Genomic DNA, 22,295 nt, shown 5'->3' on the forward strand with positions numbered 1-22,295 from the left:
TGGGGAGGAGAGCAGTGGGACTTGTTTAAGGAGAGTCATCAGTGTGCTGAGAACATGAACCTCCACTGCGGGCCAAGTGCAGGGAGGGGCTTTGAGAGAACACTAGAAAAAGGCAGCTGCCTCGCAAGAGGGAAACAGACATCTTCCCTCCTGGTTGACCAAGGCAGAGCTGCAGAAACTATAGTCGAGTCCCATGCCTTCACAGACCCGAGACAGAATGCGGGAAGAGGCTTCTTAGGAGGACTTGACTTGTGTCATCAGGAGTTTAGGGAAAGACTGGAGCCTGCCTGTTACGATGTCTGTAACGGAATCGGAAATGCTCCAACACAGGCAGGGGATGCTGCGTGTGTTTGCTGAGCTCTGGCCTTACCCGTACTCCAGAAACAGCTACCCTAGGATACACAGTCACCTTATCTTTGAGCAACGGCAGGGGCTTTCCTAATTAGCATAATGAATGCTTAAAATGGGTTTTATGCTGCAAAATTAAAATTATTCAAGTTGAGTGGATTAGCCAAATATTTACAACTCTTGTCACACTTGCATGGATTAAGTGTAGGTCTGGGGGGCCTATAGCCCGTGCCCTTAAAGGCACCAGAAGCTGGATCTCTAATGTCCCATAACTAGGAATTGGTTTGAAGGAATCTGGTTGTCTAGTGCTAACCCTAGAGTTTATTTGAAGCTTGCCTCTACAACACCAAGATGTTTCCCTTAGATGAATCTTTTGTGCAAAAACAAAGAGCTTTCATGATAAGCTAGTGACAAAATTGTGAAGGAATAATTAACCCTCACCTACCTCGACATACTGATGGCTGCTGTGACTTCTCACTGCCCCGCTGCCTAGGATAGTTCCCAAGACAGCAACTTAACTGGAAAAATCTAAGCTCCAGGCTCTGGCTGGTGCTGCCTGGGGCAGGAGAGTGGGAAGGGCGGGCTGCATTTGGATGGGTGTGCACCCCAGTGCTAGGCAAAGCAAAGAGGTGCATTCACTTGGGTCCAATGGAGACCGTGGGGGGTATGACTGCTAAAGAGACCCCCACCCCAGAAGACGGAGTGAGGGGCTCCTAAAAGAGCTGGCTTCTCTCTGGAGTGTGCCATGGGTGGGGACCGAGGGAAGGGACTGAGGGAAGAGCTGTGGGGAGGCAGCCAGTGACTGGGATGTTTGTCAGGGGACTGTGTGGTTGGACATGTCCAGAATGCTCCCTGAGGAATGCCTGTCACACTCCAAGCTAGGAGAGTCCTCCTGCCCCTTACCTTGCCACTGGGAAGGGGCCGGAGCCAGAAACATGAGCATGAGCAGCGGAGTAGCAGGAGAATCCAGTGGGAAACTAGGAAGCTAACCACATTTCTTCCAGCACACCTCTGCCCTTCTGCAGGATTCAGAATCTTCCTCAGGCCCCAGTGAGGGTGGGAAGAAGCTGTATCCTAGATCAGAGACTACAGCTTGGATGTGAGACTAGCCTGGACTTTCCATACCTAGAAATGAAATGCTTATTAATACCCGAATGTGACCAGAAAAGCTTGAGGATATGCCCAGCATTTCACCCAGGGAAGTGGAAGAATAATTCAACAGAGGGACCTAAAAGGGTGGCGATGAGGGAAATACTAAGTTACTTATTTTTTATGTATGACTGAGTCCAACTTGATCAAGCATCTACACCTTTCATTACTGAACGAACAGGAAGTGGTATTTTTACTGTAATTTTCCAAATCATTTATTTTTGTATCTCACTGAGTTGACATCAAGGGGTGGCAAATTAGTATTCAAACCTATTCCTTAAAGCCACAGACTAAATAGCAGTGGGATGGAAAGGTAGGCATGTATTAGTTTTTTACTGCTGCAGGAACATGTTACCATAAACTTTGTGGCTTAAAAATGACACAAATTTCTTCTCTGAGTTCTGGAGGTCAGAAATGGGTTTCTCTGGACTAAAGTCAAGGTGGAAGCAGGGCTGTGTTCCTTCTGGATGCTCTAGGGAGGAATCTGTTCTCCTGTCTAGCTCCTAGAGGCTGCCTATACTCCTCGGATTGAAACCCCTTCCCCATCTTCAAAGCCAGCAGCAGAGGAAATTCCAATCTCCTTCGGACTCTGCCTCTTCTGCCCCTCTTCAACTCAGATAGACTCTCATGACAGCGATGGACTCACCTAGAAAATCCAGAATAAACTTTTTATCTCAAGATCCTTAATCACCTCTGCATAGTCCTCTTTGCTATGTAAGCAACATATTCACGGGTTCTGGGAATTAGTGGGAGGCCATCTTAGGGTGGGGAGCATTATTCTGCCTGCCATAGGATAGGCCCAAGTTTATCTCTGAGAGCCCTCGCACCCTTACCTACCAGTTAGCATAAAGGTGGCCTTGAGGAAAGAGGCTCTAAGTAATCTTGGGAGAAAGTATATAATCTAAACAAAACAAAACAAAAAATTTTTTAAAAAGCACATAATCTGTTCATACCTCAGTTTCTTCATCTGTGAAATTATAGAAATAGGCGTGCTCCTATATTGTCTTCCAAATCTAAACCCCATGCTCCTTTCTCTTTGGCATAATAAGTACTTGATGAAAACTGGCTGCTTACCTCAAAAAAATAAATGGAATTTGTTCTAATGACATGGCTAACACCCAGCCCTGCCCTGGGCCACAGAGACTCCGACAGCCTGCACCATGGGAGCCTCAGAGGATGGCAAGCAGGCTTCTGCTTTCCTCCCAGAGCAGGGACCTAGATGCCACAGGTGGGAGGTTCTGGCTGACCAGCCTCTCCCAGCAGAGCAATTCATCGTCCTGTCCCCTTCTGCTGAGTCACCATAGAAGGCCTTGAACAATGGTGCCAATCTCAGACATGGCTGCTGACTCAGAGCTGCTGGAGTGGCCCAGGGAAGCTGCAGGGGCATGAGTCACAGCCCTCCGTATTTCCCCTCTCAAGTCAGCACACAGACTCCTTCCTAGCTCCTCAGAGCCTTAGGCTCTTAGAGCAGCAGCCCTCAGAACAGGGAGATGGAAGAAACCTCAAACACTGTGTCACACAAGTCCTTCCCAGCAACCTTCCCTTGTCACGTGATCTTGAGCTGGTTTGTGCGTTTTGATTTTCCACCTACTCTGATAAATTGCAGTGTTTTAGTGGCCTACTTCCTTCTCTAGTCTGGCTTCAAAGTTAAGGTTCATTTTGTATCCTTGGCCCAATGAGTCTCGGCCCAATGAAACACCCAGCTCCCCAGGACTCCTCTAGGTCCCCTTTACTTTCTGCTTTCAAGATAGTGTCATTTTACCAGCAAGAGCTCTGGGCCATAAATCAGGAAGCTGGGGCTGCTTCTTCCTGTTCCCTGAGGTTCTGTGGGGCATTTAGCAAGTCACACCATCCTTTTGGGCCACGTTGGCATTTGACTCTGTTTCCTCCAAAGTCCCTTCCTGTGCCAATGTGAGGAGATCAGAGCAGCTATCCTAAAAGTCCTTTTCAGTTCTGAAAGTCAATCACCCTCTATCATGGAGTTCTTAAATACAGCGGGTCTGGCTCAGCCTGCCCCTGGCGGCAAGCCTTCTATGGATAAGTCTTTCCCCGTGGCTCGCAACTGCCATATCTGCTCCCTCCCAGGAGAGTACTGAATACATAGCTTCATGAATGCCCTGGCACTCTGATGAGGGTTCCTGTCCTTTCTTGAGCAGGTTTTTCAGTCCCTCTCCTCCCAACCTGGGCTGGACTGTCACCTCTACCCACCAATCCCTGGGAAGTCAGGGGTTGGACTGTGGAGACTCAGCAACTGAACTGTGACTCTTCATCCATGCAATAAGCCTGTCATCATTCCTCCATGAGGTGGGCCTGCCAGACGAGTACTGGTGTCACTCTGTTGACATAGGGAGAGATTCCTGCCTATTTGGTGACCTTGAGGACAGATGCTGTTTGGTGGATGGATGTCACCTCTGTCCTTGGAGCATCTGGAGCCCCCAGGGTCCCCATAATGCTGCGTCCCCTTGCCTCAGCCCTGGCCACACTTTACCAGGAACTTCTTGTTTCCAGAACCTTCTTGGCTCCTTTGAATCACAAAGATGCTCTCTGGAACTCTGTGGACTTTTGCCACATCCATTCAGTTGGGTTCTCGTGTTTCCCCTGAAAAAGTGAACAACCCTTTTCTGCTTGTCCAGCAAAGAAATCTACCTTTTATTTATCACATGGACTCAGGCACTGCCCTCACCTTGAAAGAAGGAAACTGAACACAAATTATGTGTTGTAAACTAGCTTCCCCTTCAGTCCAGATCCCAGTGCAGAGTTGGCCTGCGCCGAGCCAGGCTCTCTTCCTCCTGGGTGTGTGCTTAGCTGCCGAGAAGAGAGAAAGGCCTATTGTTCAAGCGTAGCTGGCGCTCTCCATCAGGCCACGGGCTGGGTGTTCCCCTGGGACGTGGGAAAGCAGCCTCCAAGATCCCATCATCTCCTGCCTGTGCTCTGTTTGCTTTTGTTTCTGGTCTTTCCTTCTCTGCTGTGTGCCTTTGCCAGGCACTCGGTGCCTCTCTAGTGCTTATTTCTTCCTTTAGCCTTTGCACAGTGAATGCCTTTTGTATGCTTCTGGCATTGCTTAACCCTTCATGGAGCAGAGTGAATGTCTCTCCCACCTAAGAGGCCTGCTCCTGGCTGGCCAGTGGATCAGCGGGCCCTAGGGAATGAACAAAGGCACATTTGGCCCCCAGGGAGCTTGGGGGTAGGGCCTGGGTCTGGAATGTTGGGTCTCCTCTGCCTGGATTCAGAAGGAGGGCTGCTGCTTCCCAGAGAGTTGGGGGTGAGGAGTGGTGGCAGGGGAGGCTTGGGGGTTGGAGGTTGAGTTTGGCCTTCTGGTCCTACCCTTGTCTGCTCAGTATCCAGCCCAGCTCAACATCTGAAAGAGAAGCATGGCAGGAGGAGCCAGGAAATTCTAGTTGGGCCCGCCTCTGCCACGGTGTGACCCAGCGCCCCACGGGGCCTCCCAGGGTGAGCCTTCTGCCACGGTGTGACCCAGCGCCCCACGGGGCCTCCCAGGGTGAGCCTTCCTTCTCTGTCCCAAGTGGGGCAGTAACTCCAGCCCCACCCGCCTGCTTCCTGGGGCTGATGTGAGGAGCGAACACAACACTCTGTGAAAAGCAAAAGCCCTTTGTGAGTCAGCGGTGGGAGTCATTGCTCTGTCTTTCCCCATTATTTACCAGGCCGCCCCTCCACCCGGGGCCCCATAAGCATCTCGTGAGCTCGTGCTGCCCCCTAGTGCCCAAAGTGCTCCTCAGCATGCATTTCTTTTAAAGTAAATTTCTATTAAATCCTAAAAAGTAATCCTGATGAATATGCAGTAATGGGCCCCGCCTGGATCGTACCCATTTTTATATCAATTTGTCATAAAATTTAATTTTAGATACCATTTTAATGGAGCAAGTGGACTACGAAGAAAAAAGTGCCTACTGCAGCCCTAGACTGGAAGGGGGAGTGTGTATGAGCTCAGTGTCCCCCATGTTGCTCCCCAGGGGCTGGCTGGGGCCTGATGGTGGCCTTTCCCCAAAAAGGCCCATGTTCCCCGCAAGATGCTGGGTATGGGGAGGAACACGTGAGAGAGCAAAGCACTTGGCTCTTCGTCAGGCTTTAAAACTTTAAATCCCCAAAGATGATAAAAGGCCTTGATAAATCGCTATCTTTCTCTTTGCTGATAATGAGACAATGCTAGTTGGCCTGGAGAGAAGTTAGAGTTCCTATAGATTAGAAATAACAAGTGAGGGCACCTGGGTCACTCAGTTGATTAGGTGACTGCCTGGGGTCCCACGTCAGGATCCCTGCTTGGTGGGGAGTCTGCTTCTCCCTCTGACCCTCTCCCCTCTCATGCTCTCTCTCTCACTCTCTCACTCTCTCTCAAGTAAATAAATAGAAAAGAAAAAAGAAAAAAAGAAAGAAAGAACAAGTGACCAGTAGCTGTGAGGTTCCCTTCTTTATGAGAAGCCTCCTCACACATGTTCTCCCAAGACTGCTCACTGCAGCCTGGAGGTAGCAATTCCTTTTATTTTCAGGTGAGGAATTTGAGGTCTCAGGGTCACGTGTGGGTCAGAGGGGAGCAACAGCTTGAAACTGGGTGTTCTGGCTTCAAAGCCCTCACCTTCTCACTGCACTGAGTGCTTGGAATTGAGTTTCCCCAGCCTTGCAGGATGAGAACAGTCCACAAGGTGGGGAGGAACCCACTGCACACAAAAGAGTAACAAGTCTTTCCCTCCATACCTGTGGAATGAAATAATCTGGTCAACAGTCCCTCTCCGGTCATGATGAATAGTAGACTGAAAACTCATGCCCTTTGTCCTGGATAACCACTTTCCTTTTCCTTTCTCATCTGACAGATTCCTTCACAGCATTCAACATTCCAGTAACTCTTTACTTCCCTAACCAGCTTTTTCCCAGGCATCTAAGGAGTTTCCTTTTAGATTCAGCTTCCTGTCATTGGGACGGGGTGAAAGGTTGCTGGACTTCTGGAACTTTCACCCTGTGTCCTCCCCTCCTGCTCCATGCCCTCTCTGTTCTCCTCCTCCTAAGCAGGCAGGATGGTAAGCGTCTAGGGATTCACTGCCCAACTGAGAATTTTGTCCACTGGTGCCAAATATCATCCTGCTTTGAGGGAACCAGGGAGCATGACCCTGAAAAGCTTAGAGGGGGCCTGACAGTGGAGGGGCAGGTGGACAGCTCGTCACAGAGGCCTGGGGGACCCAGGAAGGCAGTTGACAACCCATCATGGGAACTGCTAGTTCCAGGACTGGGTTTTCTTAGACGAGCCTCTGATACCCACAGTGCCGAGAAGTGACCTAAAGGCTTGCTTCTCTACCCACAAGAGACAGGTACATTCCAGCACGAGTGCAGAAAGCCTTTTTCCAGATCCTCCATCTCTGGGGTGGAACTAAGTGAAATTATACCTGGTTTCTTACCTGATCTAGGAAATTTCACATTTTACAAACCTCTCTCGCATGCCAGCCCCTGGCATTTTTGCCTATGGCACTGCAGTTAGCCCTAGCAAAAGCCTATGAGGTGGGGGTTCTTTGCCTTGTAAATCCTGGTCCGGAAAGCTTCAGAGATCACAAAGCTCACAGGGAGAGTACCAATTCAAGGCATGATATAAGCTTCAGAAACACTGTTGAGACTGTAGTTTGCCTGACCCCACACACCTCTGGATGCTTTTCTGCTTTGGGGCTGAAGGGAGTCGATATGAGTTTCCCATCGACTGGATTTATACTTTGGTGACCAAGTGACACATACATGTGCCTGCCACCGGCACTGGCCTTTGCTCTGGTTTCCTGTTTCCTCCCACCCCTGCACGTGGAGGCCAAGGCATGAGGGCCAGTCCCTGTGGCCTCATTTGTCTGTCTCCCACAGACGTCTGGGCAGCATGGGGCAACTGACCCAGATAAGCACGGGAGAGAATATGTGCTTTGGAGCAGGTGGGGTTAGGTTTAAATTGAACATCTGCCATAGTTTGCGGAAAAACAACGCCGTTTCTAAGATGGGGGTGAGGGCAGGGATGAGGAGGAGGGATGGAATCCTGGGGTCTCAGCCTGCTTCTGAGGAGAGGAAGGAGCAGGTGACAGGGCCAGCCCTCTCCAGAACCACAACCAACAGGACCTTCCTGCCCAGACGGGAGCACTGCTGGTCACTGGTAATCTCAGCTCCCCGGGATGCAACTTCTGGAGCCCAGACGAGACTCTGTGGCTCCTGTTCTCCAGTTTCTCTTCCACACTCACTTTTAAGGCTCCGGGTGTCGGCCAAAGGGAACTCTCCCTGGAAGGGGGTGACACACTAGTATCAAAGCAAAGCAGCATGTAATGCAGGGAGGGCCCTGGTATGGAGCCCACCAGAACCTAGGCTCTGCCCGTGCTTGTGTGGCCTCCATTTTCTCATCTTGAACACACAGTAGCTGATATTATATAACAGTGACTCACACTTCTATAGGGTTGCTCTTAGCACTTTTTACATGAGCTAACTCATGTAATGCTCACAGTAACCTGATTCTCGTTTTCCTGGTGACGTGGCCTGTAGGTCAAATCACCTGCCCAAGGTTACAAACCCAGACTTGAAATGCAGGCAGCAGCATCCCTGCTCTTGACCTCCACATGGCACCAGCTCTTATGGTAATAACGGGGCCTTCCTCTAAGGTAGCAGGGCCAGATGAAGAAAGATCATGCTTCTAAAGCTCCTGGCACAAAGCAAAGACTCAGTTCATGCTCTTTTCCTTCCCCAGTCTTTGGGTTTGAGAGGAGAGCGCCACAGCCTACCTCTCCCAGGAGGGGTCTGTCTTGCACATATACACGGTCAAGCAGAATCTGAGGGACAAATGGAAGGGCAGATTTGGATAAGGTCAGAGGTGGTAGTAGGGGCAGATGGGAGGGGTGGGCACTAGAAGTAGAGGCCTATATATGAGGCCAAGGTCAGGGGGCTAAAGCTGTGTCAAGTGAAGTAGTTTTCCTGGGAACTCCCTGCCTGTGCAGGTATCACCAGGCTGACTAGGGGGTTGATGCCCTGATGTGGGCTTCAGCTGTTAGCCATCCTCATGTAGGGGTGTGTGAGTGTGTGTGTGTGTGTGTGTGTGTGTGTGTTGTGAAACTGGATCCAGCACGGAGGACTGGGGGGATGGGAAGGAGGCACTCGCCCCACCACCCCTCTGTTGCTGAGAAAAATGTGGGGCTACTCATGGCGGGAGGGGCAGCATGGTGGCGGGGATGGGAAGCTGGTGTAAGGAGATAGAGCTGTCCTGTTCCAGGCTGAAGACAGCCCAGGCCCACACCCAAGTTGCGGCTGCCCCACCTCTGCTCCCGCCTGCGTCAGCCAACCACTGACACAGGAAGAGTACTTCTTATAAGGAACCGGCAGAAGAGGTCCTGTAGGGGCAGACAGAGCCCAGCTCTCTGATGGAAGGTCTCCAAGCCATCCTAGTCCAATTCAGCCAGACCCCGGCTTCACCAGCACAGGCTGTCTGGGCTGCGGTTATGGAGGTGGATTCCTTTCTGTTTATCGAGATCACACTGGCCAAGGCCAGGTGTAACCGGGCCAAAACAAGCAGACCTTGACCCGGCAACATAACAACCCATTGGTTTCACCATGTTCTCCCTGAATGTCTTTCAGCTCGACTGATACATCACGATCGGGATGGTTTACGTTGACTAAAACCAACTGCCCTCCAACCCGCCCCCCCTCCCCCATGCCAGCTTCAGCCATTTCTGTTCATAGGCACAGCCTGCATGTCCGTGCAAAGTGAAGTAAGGTGGTTTTTTTTCCCCTACAAGGTGGAGGCACTGAATCCCCATTGCTTGGGATGTTTTGGGAGTAGTCACTTAAAAATCCTACCCACTGCTTCAGTTTGCTCTGCTCTTTGAGAATATGTCCCAGCTCCAGGAGAGGTTAATCCACTGTGCTTGTTTTATTCCATGTGGCCAGCTGAATGGGGCTTTTCTTCTTCAAGATTTGCAAAGGATAGTCAAGATCCTGCTTCAATCACTGGCATTTTAGAAGGGTTCTTGAAATAACAGAATGGTTGCTTTGCACTGTCGACGTTTTGGTCAGTGAATGTTTATGAAGTGCCCATGCTGATGTTGCTTGCCAGTTCTGAACCCAGATAAGAGGGAAGGTTCTTTTTTCTGTTGCAGAGGGAGGCTTGGTCAGTAAATTGCATTTCTTCTAATTTCTGAAGGCCTTCCTTTTCCTGAGAGGGGGGTGGGGGAGAGGGGAAGTCATTTTGTTTTTGCAAATGAAAAAGTAAAGTTTTTGCTAATGCACTGTATTTCCTCACTTATCTCTTGGTTTTCCAGACGGTGCTTTGTTTTCCAAAACCCTCAAATCACCTGTCTTTGCACTAAAAATAGTCAAACATTGTTTGAACTCATACTGTAGCAACTTGTGAATTTAACAGATAGTTTCAGTTTTTCTGACCCACTCTCTCTCTTTTCATCCACTCCACCCAAGAACAAATCATTCAAATGCTGCACGGCTGGAATGAGTCCCTCCCAGGGAGGGAGTCCATCACTGACCAACTTCTCTAGCCTGGGCAGTTTTACACTGACCCCTTGTGGTGAGGACAGCTTGGGCTGTGTCCTTGTGCTCACCTTGGAGGTCAGGGGCTGCTGGGCTGGTCTTAAAGAGCAGGTGGCAAAAACAGCTTGTGAGGTCCCGAATGGCCCCGGGTCCTTGGGCACTCAGTGCCATCATATGCACTCTCCACAGTGAAAAGGCTTTGGGCTGTGGGCTTGGCTTTACCTCTTGTTTGAGACACAGTAAACCAGATTTCCTCAACAGAGGAAGTCATTCCCTGGGACGAAAAGGTGCATTACCTGTTCTAGGTCTTAGCAGGAGCTTTTAGTCGGAGCAGGAGCTCCTTTGATTGGGCATTAAATCACCTCACTCTTCTCAGAGCCTGGCCTGTTGCCCGACACTTGGTAAACACTCCATAAATCCTTGTGAAGTAACTTCTGTTAGTCTCTCATCAACAGTCCTTTACTGACCACTTACTGTTTGGGGTCCTTGGTTAAGCCTAGGGATATGGGGGCATCTGGGTGGCTCAGTGGGTTGAGGCCTCTGCCTTCGGCTCAGGTCATGATCTCAGGGTCCTGGGATCCAGCCCTGCATTGGGCTCTCCCCTCAGCAGAGAGCCTGCTTCCTCCTCTCTCTCTGCCTGCCTCTCTGACTACATGTGACCTCTCTCTCTCTCTCTCTGTCAAATAAATAAAAAATATCTTAAAAAAAAAAAAAAGCCTAGGGATATGAAAACGTGTAAAGGACAGTCCCAGACTTGAGTCTAGTTGGAGAATTAGGCCAGGCACAAGAGATGACACTCACCGGCATGGAGGGATGTGTTTTCATTTCTCAAGGAGTAACAACCAGCAGAGAGAGGCACTAGTGTTTGGGGAAAAGGCAGAGCCACCTAGGACACGACATCAATCAGTCACTCGGATTGGGAATAGGGCTCTACTTTTAAGGAAGTGATAAAAGTAAAATCTACCAAGTACCTCCTACCCTGCACCAGCATCCTTTACGTACATCATTAATTCTCACAACACGTGTGCCGGGAAGTGTCTCCATCGTCTACCACGGGATGAAGGAACTCAGGCTCATGGAGCGAAGCAGTTCTGCCCAAGGCCACTGAGCAGGAGCACCAGGCTTTTGATGCAGGCTGATCGAACACCAGAACCCATGCCCCCTTTCACCACCCTCTCTGCCAAGGAGGAGAGGTAGAGAACTTTATCAAGTACCTTGGAGAATTATTTGAAGCTTCTTCCAAAGCCAGATGCTGCAGCTCCTAGGAGGCAAAGGCCAAACTGGTGGCCTCAGGTTGTCTGAGTGCCACACTGAATGGGGTGGTGGTGAAGCTGCTGGGTTCCTGGGGTTGATCCCAGGACCTGACCAGCCTGCAGCCACAGAGGTCACATTGGACTCAGGTGTGGGCACAGGCATGCCTCCACTGGACTAGTTCCCAGTGGCACACAGCTTATAAGAAGCATCCACCGCTAATCTCCAAAAGAGCTCTGATGCTTTATAAAGAAGCCAAAGTTTCCAGGCTTGAATATAGAAAGATTTAATTACAGTGGGACTCTAGAAAAGCCACGCAGGTTGATGCACACTTCGATCCACACTCTGGAACGAAGTATTTGGGTTTGAATCATGGCTAAGCCACTTACTGCCTGGGTGAAATCACCTTTCATGAGTTCCCCCCAACATACCCCATTGGGTTTTTATGAAAGATGTGAAATGAGTTAACATATGTAAAACATAGTGCTTATGTAAACAGGCATCTCTGTCTTTATTTTTCTCCCAGCAGAACTTAGCAAAGTTATGTACCCTTCGGGTTGTCATCCAGGATTCAAGTCTGGATTAAGGATTTAAATGAGGCTTAAGTGGACACATCTAAAGACATTAGTGTTCCTTTGGAAATAGACAAATCCTTATTGTGCTCAGAGTACAACTTGCCAGTCAGCTGGTAAGAGATTTGGAGAGAAATCTTTCACATCTAGCCAAAAGTGACCTCTAATGGGCGGAAGTACTTACTGCTAACTCTTACTGCAAACTAAAATGTTCTTGTAAGGCAAGGACAGACTGTTGGGAGTATGGGAGCTGATCATGGGTGAGGAAGGTTGTCATGGGCCAAAAGGAAACTGCCGTGAGAAGCCCTATACGTTGGCATTGTAGTGACCATGACCTTTAAAAGTCACTCTATTTCCTCTACAGCCAGTGCTGATGAGACAGCCCAAGGGCTTCTCATAACACACTCCTAGAGAACGTACAAATGTTGTGAATATTTTGGAAAGTCACATATGTGAAGAATAGTCTTAAAAATATTCATCAGTCAGTTAAGTGGCCCACTTTTGATTTTGGCTCAGGTCATGGTCTCAGAGTCTTTAGACTGAGCCCTGCATTGGGCTCCACGCTCAGCATGGAGTCTGGTTGAGATTGTCTCTCCCTCTCTCTCTGTCCCTCCCCTACTTGTGCTCCCTTGAGTGTACTCTATCTCTCTCTAAAATAAATCTTTAAAAAAAGTATTCATCTCAAAGGACAGAGGAACTAGCTTAAAAGCAATTCTTATTGGCCACATCTTAGATAATTATAACAAAATAAATGATGGTAATGGATTATGACCCACAAGATGGTTACACACTGATATACATAAACAAATGAGTAAATGAAGAAGGGAAAGCTCTTCCTTATAGTGGGATTCCAACTAATAAATATGGAAGGAATGCTGGAATTAGAAAACATTTTCAATAAATGTTTCAGGCTAACATCAGTGGATGCTAAAATTAGTAGGCAGAATGATGATGAAAAACAGCATGTATGTGATCTCAAAACACCTCTTCTGTAAGGTTCTATTACTTTAAAGGGGGAACTAGTAACATTTAAGTAGAGAACACTGGTAGACACCACCTTCATCGATGACCAAAGTTAACACCATCAGTCATGAAACCAATCGACAGGGGCCTCCTAATCTGATGCACTGAGGAAGATACAACCTCACTTCTGTTGTACACCTACCAAAAACACAAAACCTGAATCTAATCATGAAACACCGGGCAGACCTCAATTAAAGAGCATTCTACAAAGCTCCTGGTTTACCCTGGGAGGAAGGAGCAAAAGAACTCTATAGTGATGGAGTAGAATTGGAGGTTTCATATGAAAAGACGTAGAAACGATGATACCAAGTAGCAATGAGCTTACCTTCTGCCAGAATTTGGTCCCTCACTAACAGGAACTTGTGGTTCTTAGAGGAATGGCTTGTTCCGGGGTTGAAGCAGAGAAAGTAGAAGGTGAACCTGGACTATCTTGTTGTACGAGAAAGTAACATAATGCCCAAAACTAATGGGGACATATCGAAAGGCCAAAGGAGCTAGCCTGTAGGAGTCTCCACTGGCCTAATTTGGGGTGATGTCAGCGTCACAATGAGAGGAATTTTTTTTTTTTTTAAGATCTTAAGATCTTATAGACACTTGAAATAGTAAGAGATGAAGGGAAAGCTCTCTTCATAGAAGAATGCCAACCAACAAATGTTTAAGCAGCTAGAAATAGAAAAACCACCATTTTCCAACTGCTATAGTAAAACCTAAAACAAAACAAAAACTTGATTCCAGTAAGACCATTAATGGATGCTAACGCCATGGGTGAAAAACTGTCAAGGAACAGGGAATTCACTCAGTCTTCATGTATAACCCCACAGAGTACAGATTAAAAGTACCTTTATAATGGAGGACTATGGTAGACACCACTTTAGTCAAATGACCAAACTTAATGATAATGGGACAAATTGACATGTGCCTGCTAAGTGATACACTGAGAACACAGTATCATCTATGTAGTGGGCCTACCAAAAATGTTTAAACGTGGATCTAATCATGGGGAGTTTTCTAGATTAATGCAGCTTAGGAGATAGTAAACTAAATACAATATATAAACTTTGGACCCTGCATCAAACAACCAACCCCCAGTTATAAACAACAATTACAACAATCTGGGAAATTCTAAGATAACTGTATATTACATATTTGTATCAATGTTAAATTTCCTGTGATGACAGTTGAGTTGTGGCTATGGGGGCAAATGTCCTCGATCTTTGGTAATATGTGTTAGAGTATTTAAGGGTAAAGTAACTTAAATGGTTCAGAAAACAAAAATATGTGGCTACATATATATACCCAGAGAAATCATGCGTGTGTAACAAAATATAATTACTAATGAACCTTGGGTAATGAATATAAAGGTACTGGTTTTTACTGCTCTTAATTTTCCTTAGAGGTTTGAAATGTATCAAGCTATAATGTTGGAAAAAATAAAGCTCTTCAAAACAAAAAAGGTCGAGGTCATGAAAGACAGACAAACTGAGGAACTATTTCAGAAGAAAGTAAATTAATGGCAATATGTGATTCTAGATTGGATCCTGGACCAGAAAAGGGCATTGGTAGGAAAACTGGTAATATTTGATTAGGTCAGTATAATTTTTTTTTAATTTCCTGACTTCGATAATCCTACTATGGATATGGAAGATAAAGATCCTTATTTTTAGGGAGTATACAGTGAAATACAGGTAAGGGGACATCATGACTGCAACTTACTCTCAAATGTATCGGAAAATCCAGTACACACATGCAGAGGGAGAGAGAGTGATGAAGCAAGTTGGGAAATCTGGGTGAAGGCTACACGGGGATTCTTTGTACCATTTTTGCAACTTGTATTTTGTAAGCCTGAAATTATTTCAAAATGAAAGTTAAAAAAACATGTTAATTTCAGTTTTTTTCAACTTGGTTTTCTTATGTCACTGCAGTGGGTTGAAAAGTGTCCCCCACCTCCCCCAAATTCATTTCATCTAGAACCTTAGAATGTGACCTTATTTGGAAATAGTTTTTGTGGCTGTAATTAGATGAGGTCATACTGGATTAGGGTGGGGCCCAAATCCAGTGACTGGTGTCCTTATAAAGAGGGGAGAGGACAGGGGCGCCTGGGTGGCTCAGTGGGTTAAGCCGCTGCCTTCGGCTCAGGTCATGATCTCAGGGTCCTGGGATTGAGTCCCGCATCGGGCTCTCTGCTCAGCAGGGAGCCTGCTTCCTTCTCTCTCTCTCTGCCTGCCTCTCTGTGTACTTGTAATTTCTCTCTGTCAAATAAATAAATAAAATCTTAAAAAAAAAAAAAAAAAGAGGGGAGAGGACATACACAGAGAGAAAAAGGCCACATAAAGAGGGAGGCAGAAAATGCAATGACATGGCTACGAGCCATGGAATGCCAGGGACAGCTGGGAGCCCCCAGTGGCTAGAAAGAGTCAAGGAAGGATTCTTCCCTAGAACCTTCAAGGGGAGCATGCCCTGCCAACACCTTGATTTCAGACTTGTAGCCTCCAAAACTGTGAGAGAATCCATTTCTTTTAAGCCAGCAAGTATGTGGTAATTTGTTACAGTGACCCTAGGAAGTTAATAGTCACCCACCTGCTTAACACAGTGGCTCTCTGGTCTACAAGTCACCAGTCTGGCATCCACAGGCCTCTGACAATGCTAAAATGGTGATACCACTGACTGACCATTCACTACAGGTCTAACACTGTGCTAAGTGCACCACATACATACATCACGTCTTTTAACCCTCGTACTATGTGAATACAGCAGACTCAATGACTCACTCTTCAGATGGGAAATGGAAGTTTGGAGACATTAAGTAGTGTGTACAAAATTAGATAAAAACAGTGACCGCCAGCAGTCTGACTCCTTAAGTCCACTATTGCCTGCCTTCTCTGGCCACACAGGGCTGGTGTTCACCCCGGCATGCACTCCACAGTCCCCCTTACGCGCTACCTCTATATTACATTGCCTTTCCTTCTTGGCCTTTCAAATTCTTTCCCATCCCAGGCACCCCACATGTTTCGTGTTCCCTGTGAAAACTTTCCAGGGTCTTTTAGGCCACAGGGGTCCCTCTTCCTTCTTTAAACTCAGCACTCATTATACTGCTTGCCTGGCCCTAAACTATACTGAAGATCATTTTGGATATTATTTGGATTACTTTGGATGTTATTTGGCTTTTTAAAAAATGGCCTCCAACTGGAAAGCAAGTACCCTGCAAGCAAGTATTAATTATATGTAGATATTTGCCACCTATCTAGCCATCGAGACTTTCTCTGCCTTTATTTCTCTAGGTAGAAACCTATCATGGTAGCCCTCATCAGGTTAAGTGTAATTATGGCGACAACTGACATTTATAATTTGACTATTTTCAAGTAAGTCGAAAATTAATTTGCTCTTCATTTCATTTGTGTGGAAAATATCGTCTGCCAGGACTAACCAGTTTCAACATGACGTCATTGTACATTGTTAATCCATGTTGCAGTAATTATTAAATGAATAAGACTTGGTTTGCTTGAGAAGATCCAAGGAAATAAAACATTTTGAGCAGGAAGTTAGTTTTGTAATTTAGGTTGGAAAATATTGAACCTCATGGTGGCTTAGATTTATGATGTGCCTTGTCCTTGTGCTGTGGACAAAGATCTGATGTGTCAAATACTCTGTATAAAAACAGGAAGAATCCACTTGCGGAGTTTTTCCACAAGTGCTCCAGTAATGCAAAAGCTCGTCAAAGGAGAAATTCCAGTTTGAAAAGGTTAGCCATAGAATACTGGTCAGCCAGTAAAGAGAGGTTGGGCACAGTATGCATATGGCCACTTTCACAGACGTGGAGATTTGTGTAGGTCTTGGATTATCCTCTGTGACGTCAGGTGTCCATTGCAAAAAGACCAGGCAGGTAGCACCAACAAGCAAAAAGAGCAGGATTCAAGAAAAATACCGCTGTCAGCACACCGACGGATGCAAACTGACAGTTGGCTTCAGCGGCGTCAGTGCTGTGATTAAGAGGGAAGAGAAGGAACTATGATGCATGGGTGTGTGTGCACCCCAACCAGAAAGCTACTTGGGGCCAGTCAGTTGATGCCAGGGATTGTGGATCTCATATATTTTTTAAAAAGAAGCTGGAAGTTTAGGTTTTTATGTGACTATTTCCAATAAAAATATGTAGCAGCTAGTTCATTTAAAACTAACATTGCACAAACCAAATACATGCGCAAGGATTTGGCCATGGCCTACCAGTTTGCTACTCCTTGGCTGTTGTTTACAGGTCTCTGGTCCCCGTTTTGAGCTCCAGGAACCTAGAACCCTGTGAAAGGAATACATACATTCATAGGGGGCAGTTGGATAAAGAACACATTGAAAGTTGAGGGCTTAAAAACGTCCATTATTAGCAGTAAGTGAAATTCATTCATTCCTCAGTATTTACTACACACCCTATTATGGGAGCAGGCACAGTTGTAGGATTAGGTGAGGGGCACGCGATAATGAACCACTTTTTACTGCTCTCTTGAAGCTTATATCTTATGCATAAGAGTCAATGATAAAACTAAGGTAATTTCAGATAGTGGTTTTAGGAAAAAATTAGTGCTAAGGAATAGAACATGATGAGAGTGGTGTCAAGAAATGCTTATTTTGGATATGGTGTGAGAGAAGCCCCCTGTGGAAGGGCACATGGATGATGGAGCCAGGGCATAAGATTTGGGAGAGCATCCCAAGTAAGAAAGACAAATGCAAAGGCTCAGGAATAGATGTGCATATCTGAGAAGGAGGAACAGGTGTTGGTTGATGAAGAGGCTGACAAACATTGGATTATGTACAGCCAGAGTCAAGGGTTTGTATTTTATTCCAAGGGAAGGGGAAATCATTGGAAGCATTATGTATTGGAGGAACACGATTAATGTTTTAACTAAATTAGCTGCTGTCTGAAAGACTGTGGCAAAGGCATAGACAGAAATGCTGCTACCATGGTGTTGAGGTGACAGCTGATGAAAGAAATGGGGTGACATATAAAAGCAGGCAGAGTAGCAATTTCCTCTGTACGTGGAACTGGGTTAGATGTAAACTAAGCATCAGTGGCAAAAACAGAAGGGTCGAGAGAACACCTGGACCAGTGTTCTCATGAAAATCTTGTCCAGAATCAGATATAACTTTGGTAAAGTAACATTCTGAAATTACTCTATTTTGAACTGTGTTCATAGGAAATGTAGAATTCGAACTCTTCTAAGTAGTTGGGGTGCTTTCATATAAGAAACTGTTTGAATTGCAAGCTAATTGCAAGCCCAATATATAGTCAAACAAAATGCTCTGAGGTAAGGCCAACGGCTGATGAGGTTAAGTAACTTGCCAAGTCCCCTTAGTGGAGGGGTATGAAGTCCACCTTCCTTTCATTAAAGCAATGAACAAAATTCAAGTGGCTACAAAGTCAAGCTGTGACTTCCAGCCACACACATAGCTACTCTAGGGAACATGCAGGGATCAAGGCCCAACCAATGAATACTGCCCCCCCATCCCAATTTCCCCAGTGGGGAAGTGATGGTTGTCCTTATCAAACCCCATGTACATCTTCTCTCATCCAGCTAAACTAAGCTCTCAATATGCCTATTTTTTTTTTAAGATTTTATTTAGTTATTTGACAGAGAGAGATCACAAGTAGATGGAGAGACAGGCAGAGAGAGAGTAGAGAGGGAAGCCGGTTCCCTGTTGAGCAGAGAGCCCGATGTGGGACTCCATCCCAGGACCCTGAGATCATGACCTGAGCCGAAGGCAGTGGCTTAACCCACTGAGCCACCCAGGCAACCCGCCTATGATTTTAACATGAATTCTGGAAAAACCTGGTCTTTAAGGAAAAAAACAGAAACAAAAACGTCACCATTATCTATTACAGCCCTAAGAAACGGCCCTTAGGACAATGAATATTATTATGAAATTCCCTTGTTTTTGGAAACTCATGAGAGTTACCTTTAAATTTTTAAAGAATGGCTTTTGATGCAGGCTGTGGGTGTAATAATGTGGTTACTAACTGATGGTAACAATATTTAAAACTTGGGCGCCTGGGTGGCTCAGTGAGTTAAGCTGCTGCCTTCGGCTCAGGTCATGATCTCAGGGTCCTGGGATCGAGTTCCGCATCTCCCTCTCTGCTCAGCAGGGAGTCTGCTTCCTCCTCTCTCTCTCTGCCTGCCTCTCTGCCAACTTGTGATCTCTCTGTCAAATAAAATCTTAAAAAAAAAAAATCTTAAAATCTTATAGAACAGCTTTCTCCTTGAGAACACAGGCAGCAGCCTCTTTGACCTCAGCCACAGGAACTCTTCCTAGGAACATCTCCAAAGGCAATGGAAGCAAGGGCAAAAATGAACTATTGGGACTTCAAGATCAAAAGCTTTTGCACAGGGGCACCTGGGTGACTCAGTGGGTTCGGCCTCTGCCTTTGGCTTAGGTAATGATCTGAGGGTCCTGGGATTGACCCCCACCTTGGGCTCTCTGCTCTGCCGGGAGCCTACTACCCCCCCCCCCCGCCTACTTGTGATCTCTGTCAAATAAATAACATCTTAAAAAAAAATTTAAAAAAGCTTTTGCACAGCAAATGAAACAGTTACCAAAACCAAAGACAACTGACAGAATGGGAGAAGATATTTGCAAACAACATATCAGATAAAGGGCTAGTATCCAAAATCTATAAAGAGCTTATCAAACTCAACACCCAAAGAACAAAGAATCCCATCAAGAAATGGGCAGAGGACATGAACAGACATTTCTGCAAAGACGGCACCCAGATGGCCACAGACACATGAAAAAGTGCTCCACATCACCCAGCATCAGGGAAATAAAAATCAAAACCACAATGAGATACCACCTCACACCAGTCAGAATGGCTAAAATTAACAAGTCAGGGAATGACAGATGCTGGCAAGGATGCGGAGAAAGGGGAACCCTCCTACACTGTTGTTGGGAATGCAAGCTGGTGCAACCACTCTGGAAAACAGCATGGAGGTTCCTCAAAAAGTTGAAAATAGAGCTACCTTATGCCCCAACAATCGCACTACTGAGTATTTACCCTACAGATACAAATGTGGTGATCTGAAGGGGCACGTGCACCCAAATGTTTATAGAAGCAGTGTCCACAATAGCCAAACTATGGAAAGATAACCATCAACAGATGAATGGATAAAGATGATGAGTACATACATACAATGGAATATTATGCAGCCATCAAAAGAAATGAAATCTTGCCATTTGCCAGGACGTTGATGGAACTAGACAGTATTATGCTTAGTGAAATAAGTCAATCAGAGAGACAATTATAAGATCTCTGATATGATGAAGTTGAGAGGCAACGTGGGAGGTTTTGGGGGTAGGAAAGGAATAAATGAAACAAGATGGGATCGGGAGGGAGACAAACCATTAAGAGACTCTTAATCTCACAAAACAGACTGAGGGTTGCCGGGAGGAGAGGGGTAGGAAGAGGGTGGTTGGGTTATGGACATTGGGGAAGATACGTGCTATGGTTGAGTGCTGTGAAGTGTAAACCTGGCGATTTACAGACCTATATCCCTGGGGCTGATAATACATTATATGTTAATAAAAAAATTCAAAAACAAACAAAAACCCCCTCAAAACTTAGACCTCAGTATGGGCTGCCTGGGTGGCTCAGTGGGTTAAGCTGCTGCCTTCGGCTCGGGTCATGATCTCAGGGTCCTGGGATCAAGTCCCGCGTTGGGCTCTCTGCTCAGCAGAGAGCCTGCTTCTCTCTCTCTCTCTTTCTGCCTGCCTCTCTGTCTACTTATTATCTGTCAAATAAATAAATATTTAAAAAAGAAACAAAAAGAAAAACTTAGACCTCAGTAAAAAGCTGGTCATTTTGATGCTATTTACTAGCCTTCCTTTAAGGTTAAGATACCAATCATTAAGGACAAATGTACATTCTATACCATGGAAGGACTTAAGTATTTAGAATCAGATTAGAACAAACACTAAACTACTCATCTGCATTACAACTTAGGGCTATACAGGGGAAACACAAGATAATGAGAGAACATATACAGAGTTGGGAAATATGCACGCAAAGCTATCAAGGTGCAGGCACTAATTAAGAATCAGGAACTCAGGGACGCCTGGGTGGCTCAGTTGGTTGGACAACTGCCTTCGGCTCAGGTCATGATCGAGTCCCCCATCCGGCTCTCAGCTCCACAGGGAGCCTGCTTTTCTCTCTGACCTCCCGCTCATGCTCTCCCTCAAATAAATAAATTAAATCTTAAAAAAAAAAAGAATCAGGAACTCAGTGAAACCACTAGTCAGTGAGGCAGCCGTCTAGTAACACTTGTAGAGTAACACATAGTCTGGGTTGCTAGACTTCTAAAATTTCAGACTAGTAAAAAAAAAAAGAAAAAAACCACAAATTACCAAATCTGAATCTGACCAAGTCTTGAGATCTATGAAGTTTGTAATACAGGAGAAAGAAATTTATGTCCAGGGATTCCACAGGGTTAGTGAGCAAACCCAGAATATGAAAATGATCTCAGAACAATTTTAAGGGTAAATGGGTGGGAGAATCTGTGATTAAAACCAATGTAACATATATGGACTTTGCTTGAACATCCTAATATAAAAATAAATTAAGAGATAGTAAAGATAACATGGATATTGACTGGGTGGTTAGGCATTACTGTTAGTTTAAGTATAATAAAAGTACTGTGGTTATGTTTAAATCCTTACCTTTTAGACTGAAATAGTTGGGGATGAAATCAGTTGTCTGGGATTTTCTTCCAAATAAGCGTGCAAAGTAGAATGGTGAATTGGTAGGTATGAACAAGGTAGGCTGACCACGAACTGATCACTTTTGGAGCTGAGATACGGGTATTGTACTACTTCTACTGGAAATTTTCCTTAATAGAAGTTCAAAAATTGATATACTTCAGTTTATAAATTCAGGTAGAGCAGTAGCAGGATGTCAACTTCTTGACAAAACCTAGAAAATGGGTTTTTTTTGCCTGTTGCACAAGGCAAAAATTAGGATACCTGGAAAAAGACCTCTCTGCCAAAGCCATCTCTGCCAATACAAATCTCACCCCACATGCAGGTGTGTTCCCTGTCTCTTCCATCTTCACAAACCTCACCCCATAGTGCTCTTTCCAACAAGGGTAAGTATATAAAAATTTAAAAACTATTAAGAGTTCAAGACTATAACAAACGGCCTTTGCTGACTTTTGCCTTTGCCTTTCTTCAATGCCTGTTTTGTAAAGGAAATCATTCCTGTTTAGATATAGTTTAGGCTCTTAAGAAACAGCTATAGTTCAGCAGTATTACAAAATCATATATAGAAAGAACATTTTTCTTTTAAAGATTTGACAGATTACAAGTAGGCAGAGAGGCAGGCAGAGAGAAGGGGAATTCCCTTTTTTTCCTGCTGAGCAGAGAGCCTGATGGATCCCAAAGCCCAGAGATCATGACCTGAGCCAAAGGCAGAGGCTTAAACCC

The 22,295-nt window shown here is 45.7% G+C and overlaps 1 long non-coding RNA gene across 1 annotated transcript; it reads right to left on the reverse strand.

Moving 5' to 3' along the window:
- Positions 1 to 1,687: 1,687 nt before the first annotated feature.
- LOC123394402 lies at positions 1,688 to 22,204 on the reverse strand. The gene is made up of 3 exons (XR_006609128.1): positions 21,534 to 22,204; positions 17,061 to 17,130; positions 1,688 to 9,667 (listed from the first exon to the last, which is right to left on the reverse strand). It is a non-coding gene; the product is annotated as an uncharacterized LOC123394402 (long non-coding RNA).
- Between the last annotated feature and the right edge of the window lie 91 nt (positions 22,205 to 22,295).

The sequence above is a fragment of the Mustela putorius genome, unplaced genomic scaffold, assembly GCF_011764305.1.
Source record: "Mustela putorius furo isolate JIRA1106 unplaced genomic scaffold, ASM1176430v1.1 tig00003834_pilon_pilon_pilon, whole genome shotgun sequence".
NCBI lineage: Eukaryota > Metazoa > Chordata > Mammalia > Carnivora > Mustelidae > Mustela > Mustela putorius.